Source organism: Rhopalosiphum padi, chromosome 2, assembly GCF_020882245.1.
Source record: "Rhopalosiphum padi isolate XX-2018 chromosome 2, ASM2088224v1, whole genome shotgun sequence".
NCBI classification, from domain to species: Eukaryota; Metazoa; Arthropoda; class Insecta; order Hemiptera; family Aphididae; genus Rhopalosiphum; species Rhopalosiphum padi.
In genome coordinates, this window is record NC_083598.1 from 5,893,551 (window position 1) to 5,899,727 (window position 6,177).

Below are 6,177 nucleotides of genomic sequence, written 5' to 3' on the forward strand. Positions count from 1 at the left end.
ATCTCTTACTTTACTTAAAACATTGAATTTACACATATTTTTATTTACTAATTATTGTGTATTTTATTAATAATTTTATTTTTATTTCATGTAAACTTGAAACTTCATATTTTACTAATTTACTGACGCATTGGTTACGTAGGTATTTGTGTCTTATAATAAAATACAAATGTTTGCATGTGAATATGTGATTGTACACATTTGGACTTTATTAACCATAGGCTACAAATCTTCTAAAATCATTATGTTCTTAATCTTTTACACTAACCAGTTTTCAACAAAAGTGATTTTTTATTTTTTTAAAATTCAAAAACGAATAGCCGTAAAATTTAAAATGTTTAATAAGTATTTATGTTATCATTTTTTCTATAAATGGTATAATTTTCACATAATTGTAATTCATTTTGAGCTCTTTATAGACAATTATATTTGCGTGCTTTATTAGTGTTTTTTAATAGCAAAAATTGATACAATTTTACAAACAATTAATTTTTTTACAATTGATTGAATATTGAATTAATAATTTCTTAATAAGTTGTTAATTTACTCATTAAAAATATAAAAAATGTATATTCACAATATTTTGATAAACGTATACAGTGGCGTAGCTAGGAATTTTAGTTGATGGGGGGGGGGGGGGGCAAAATTTCAAAATTGTTCATAATAACCATGGATTATATAACGTAAAATACACAAGTTTATAGCCATATAGGTAGTACCTAATTAGTAAATTAATTTCAGTAAATGAAAATAATAAAATAATACAATATAATAAAATATAATGATACAATATAGAACAATACTATGCAACTTCTTATACAACTTAAATATACAGTTTTTTTTAAATTACTAAATTTTGTTTAAAAGTTAATTTTCAGGGAAGGTTGGAGGAGCGGTGCTTGCCCTTTGCCATTTATAATATAAATTATAAATGTATAAAATTCAAAAGTATGTTTTAAAACAATAACATCGCCAAAAATTACCTATATTTAGCTCTATAAAAAAAATAGATATCAACAATTTGATTTTTTTTTTAAAGAATTTTGTTAATTATTTTTTAAAATTAATATAAGCTTTTTATTTTAAAATTAATTGTTTTCTTTTTTTAATTTTAGACATGGAAAGCTAAAAGAAATAATGAAACCTTGTTACTTTTAAAAGGCATTAAGAGGTACAGGTGTTTCAATATGTGCAATACTAAATTAATATTCAAATAAAACCACTACCTTCATTAAGCTAAGTATCAATTAGTGGCCATAAATTGGCCGACTTAAATTTTCATTTGAATACTGAGTATGAAGAACTACTTAATCAAAATCACCCTTTTCCTTCACTGAGAACTCTGTCGCATATTTCAAAACATATCGTGAGAGTGGAATTTTGAAGGATGTATTGAAAATGCTTAGAATTAAGTTTCTACAATGATTGATAATGAAAAAAAAATGTTCTTGTATTATATGAGATACTTATTGTTGAAAGTTCAGTGTTTAATATGAATTCAAAATCATTTGTTAGTAATGTAACATTGTCTGAAAATAATGGTGTTTCAACTATGATTTAGTGTTAGCTGGTATATCCAGCTGTTGGAAGCAAACAATAATAGTTGCATATTATTTTACTAGTAACTCAGTGAAAGGCAATGTTTTCAAAACAATTATAATTAAAATTATTTCAAAAGCTGAAGCGTTAGGATTTAAAGTATAATCAATTACATCTGTTATCGGAGCATGCAATTAAGCAATGTGGAAGAGCTTTGGCATTTATTGTTTACCTGGACCTTCAGGACAACGCGAATTATATTTTTTACCAGATGTACCGTATTTATTTAAAAACATAATACAAGCATTATTTAACAATAAGTTCATTACATTACCTGAAGAAATAGTAAAAAAAAAAATACTTAACATCTAATATTGTTGATAGCAAACAATCAAAATAATCTTGGAACAATGATTAGTTTGAAAACTTGACTTAACAAAAGCCTAATCATTTTGATAAAACGAAAGTTTTAAATGGCCAACTAATACTATAATAATAATGTAAACAGCTTATAATTTTTGGTTAACCATGAAAATTATCATTCTTCTTTCAAAACCACAACATTATGGTTCATACAACAAGACTAACATGTTAGTGGTTTACATTAATGACTTCTAGAAACCCCATTGTTGCTATAAGTAAGTTTAACCTACAGAAGTGTAATGAAACGATACAGTTTTTTACTATTTCTTGAAGATATTCAAAAATATCTAAATTGGGTCTAAGTGAACATGGAAACCATGCCAAGCTAATGTTATTAGCAGCAAAAACTATTATTGATTTACAAAATATTTTTCTCAATAATAAATCTTGAACATTTATTTTCACTTATTTAAAATGTTCAATAACCTGTCCTATTCAAAATCCTTTACAGTTTAAGAGTAATTTGAAGCTTGTTTGTATAGTTTCATTTCTAATAAATGTATTCAATAGTAGCTATGATCTAAAATACAATTTATAAGATGAATTTAATAAAATATAGATTTGGAAAGAATATTTATATTTATAACACTATTAATGTCTAGGTTTATTTAATTTAATTTAAAATGATACTTAATTATGTATGTCAGCGTTGTTAAGTGTTTAAATACTTTTTTTGTATTTTAAATACTATTCGACCAGTGTATTTTTGAAATACTTAAAAATATTTTTTATTTGTATTTTTATTCTAGAACACTAAATACTTTTTTTCATTCTAGTGTTTTACTCAAAATTCCAATTACCAATTTTAAAAAAATGCTGGACCAGCCCAAAATTTTTTTCAGTTACTGCCTTGTGACAAATATACACCGAAAAGAAATATTTTATATAAATTATTAATTAATTATTAAACATTAAAGTATTATTATATTTGAAGGAAAGATGTAAACATGAAATATTGTATACGAAATGTCAACAAAGGTCAAAGGTTACATTTTGCTTTTGAGCTAAAAAATGTGGGCGTAACACGTTTCCACCAAAAGTGTATTTTTCCCTTTTCCACCAAATAAGATATTGACCACGTTTTCACCAAAAAAATTATATATTAGGTACGTTTATATAGTTATATTAAAAAATTTAATATAACTATATAAGCTGAAAGCTATCACACATTTTAATTTAACATACAGTTGTAATGCATAATTTAAATTGTGCAACTTTTCACGTGTTCATAAAATATTGTCCTATTATATTATATTATCTTGATTAATCAAGATAAAAGGTAATAAGTACCGCTACGGTTAAACGGTTTAATATTTAATCAAATACGAACAATATAAAATATAGGTACATTGATTATATGTGTATGGTGTATCTATACATTTTACATCAATTCGAAAAACTCACAAAAATATTATACAATTATAAGTATATTCTACAATTAAAAAAATATATCATCCAATTATATATTTATATATATATATGTAGGTATGAGTACTATATGTCTATTATATAGGTACATAATAGCTAAAGTATCTATACCATAATTTATCATTTTTTTAAACCAACATTATAGTATGTTACATAAACTTAAGCACATATAAGCGTAGTATAAAAATGTTTTGGTAAAAACATTGTTAAGTTAGGTGGATCTCATTTAGTGGAAACGGGTATCGCCCAAGAATGTTAACTTACCTAATACTCATGTATGGGCCGGTAAAAATATTCGCAACGTCCGACTTGAAACTGCGCACGCCTATGAATAGATATATTATATATACGTGTGTAAATAGTATTTTAAAGTTTGTATATAATCATGAAATATATAAAATAATGTAGAGCGATAACTAGCAGTAACATGAATACACAGTATATCTTTAAATTATTTGGTTTTTTAAATCTGTAAATACGTTTTTTTTTTTAAATTATTGCTGCTAAAGAATCTATATAAAGCTTATAATAATATATACTCGATAGTTATACCAATATATACGTACCTTCATATTTTACTATTATACACAAGTATGTCAGTATGTGTTAAACAACCACGTATAAATGATTGTATTAAAAAATACAATGCTTACGTCAACTTTAGTTCATGTATTCTCAAATTCAACTTCATGCATACAAATCCACAACAGTATATTAGTAATAATATAGTCCAAAGTACGAGTATAATTGTGTATCTATAATTATAAATATATTACCTTTACCTATATTACATAGGCTATACTTTCGGCTTTTGTATATGTGCATAAAGAATCAGTGATAGTGCTGCAGTTATAATTGAATTATTACGAAGATTGATTTTATTCTGGTCTTTGCATCTTAAAATAAAATATAATACCTAGGTATCGCAATATCCGAACATAGAGATCGGCGATACCGAGTAGAATATCTGAATATTATAAGTAGGGCTCGGAAGTTGTTGCATTTGCATGAATTTTTGAACCGTTAGATTTATTGCTAAGTGAGCTAGAAATTCATTCCAAGACACCACGAAAAACATATCAAAATTTTTTAGTGCATATTTTTGCATATTTGGTGATTTTTAGATTTTAGAGCATATTTCTTAATTTTACAATTTTTTAGAGCATATTTTATAATTTATGGAGATTCCATATGAAAATTTGTAAATTTGTAAATAAAAAAAATAAATACATTCATATTGAGAGACCTTACTAGATATTCTTGTATCGTATTTTTCAAATTTCTATTTGATATTAAAAACAATGTTTTTCCCCTATTGATTAATATAATATAATATTAATATATAAAAATATAATGTATATATATTTATAAATTACAACTACAGCTATCTTCATCTAAAATAAAATATTATACAAATTTAAAAATAGAAACAACAGCTATCGAAATACGACGATTTTCTACAAATACTTTTCTAGGAAAATAACTCATTGATTACTGTTAATGGCATTAATAGATCTACTGCTAAACCGCTTAGATGTTTTTGTCAGTTCCGGCTTATACGTCCGTCTTATCTGTTGTAGTTGTACGCGTCGTTCTTGTTTTAATTACCTACTTACATTATTTTTAATTCATTATGCCGAAAACCAAACAATCTGCGACAAATCATTTGAATAGTTTTGTTTTGGAATATGGTACGGATATATTCAAAACCGACGGAAGTATTTTATTCTGTAAGTTATGTGAAGTGAAGGTCAATTATAATTAAAAAAATTAAAATAAATATTATTTATATAACTGCTTTTTTTTTATTTATAAATTTAAAAAAAATATTTGTGAAAATTAAAATGTGTAAAATAATTAAATATAAGTGCATATTTTTAGAGCATATTTGTACTTTTTTAAGTGCATAAGTGCATGCATATTTAGTACTTTTTTAGTGCATTAAGTTCCGAGCCCTAATTATAAGTATGTATAATATAATATATTATAAGGTGGTGTACCTCAAGGGACTACCCTACCTCTCACATTATTCGACTTACCTACTAATCAATGAAATAAATTATTTAATATGATAAATTTTAATAACTTTAATAATTATTTACGACTCACGCTTCCTTTTGTTCTTAAAACTACCCTATATGTACCCTATATGTATACCTATATGTGTATTGTGTATAATAAATATAATACTATAATATTATATAGGCAATTTATTGCCTAAAGATGAATTCATTTTTTTTTTTATAAAAACTTTGATCAGTAAGACATGAAAACTGAATTTGTGTATCTAGGTCGAAGCTCCGTAGGTTCAAAACTATAATGAAAATGCAAGCAATAAATGATAGAAATGGCAGAAATGCATAATACTAAATGAATTGAGCCCATTAAAAACAAACGGTCAAGAATAAACGCACTGCATCGTTATACTACCTTATCATGGTGGTTACATGGTGCACATTTGGATATGATTTCTCGTTTCAGACGTCGGGCATTACGGCAGAACAGCATGATCAGAATAGATATTGCACCGACTCGCCGCATTCACGTAGGTTACGCGCGACGTCGGTCTTCTAAGTAGGTAGATAAAATATTAATAATATATTATCTTGTGGTTGAATTGCAGATTCAAATTATTCATAGCACTCAACCAAATATAATATCCTGGTATTTTTAATAAAAAGTTTAAATTGATTTAAAAATAATATGTATTTTAATATTAATTGTGTCAATAAAATATTTATTGATTTAAAAGTTCATAATTTGTTAATTTAACTAATAATATTATAA